We start from the raw sequence: 633 nt of genomic DNA on the forward strand, positions 1-633 counted from the left end.
AAAGATACAATTAATTACCTATAGATCTATCTATCTATCTATCTATCTATCTATCTATCTATCTATCTATCTATCTATCTATCTATCTATCGATATATATATATATATATATATATATATATATTAATTAATTGCATAATAATAACAGGACTCACATAACATACATAACTAATTGCTAACTGTATTGCAACTTAACACTGAAAACAAACCATCTTTTTCACAGAATATAATTAAGAGACGTTCCCTCCACCAAACCATTAGGGGAAATTAAAGATAATAATATTAATAAAAATAATAATAATAAAATATAAGAGTATTACTAAATGCACTGCATTAACGAGAGGCGATGTTATTTTGTTTTAAAAATTAGCAGACGTCGTTATCGTTCAATCCGATTGGTCATTTATTAGGAAACAAACAATACTACTATGCCTTCAAAATATTTTCAACAGAAAAAATAAAATAAAACAAACCGATAAAATAAATGGGGGTACATTTCCCTTTTTTTTTGTAATGAAAACACAAGTGTTCAAACAAAGCTGTTAGACAACACTGCCTGATTTGGTCCTCATTCTCCATGTACACTTTTTTTTTAAAATAAATTACTATATTGCAATTTACACCTTAGAACAA

At 26.2% G+C, this 633-nt stretch overlaps 1 protein-coding gene across 1 annotated transcript in view; it reads right to left on the bottom strand.

Annotated features, from left to right (window-relative positions):
• Positions 1-379: 379 nt before the first annotated feature.
• Positions 380-633, bottom strand: part of FOXC1 (forkhead box C1) — a 2,392-nt gene continuing 2,138 nt past the window's right edge. The window contains exon 1 of the mRNA XM_040353630.1: positions 380-633. This exon is cut by the window's right edge and continues 2,138 nt beyond it. The gene's annotated coding sequence lies outside the window, so the exon portion shown is untranslated.

Source organism: Rana temporaria, chromosome 5, assembly GCF_905171775.1.
Source record: "Rana temporaria chromosome 5, aRanTem1.1, whole genome shotgun sequence".
NCBI lineage: Eukaryota > Metazoa > Chordata > Amphibia > Anura > Ranidae > Rana > Rana temporaria.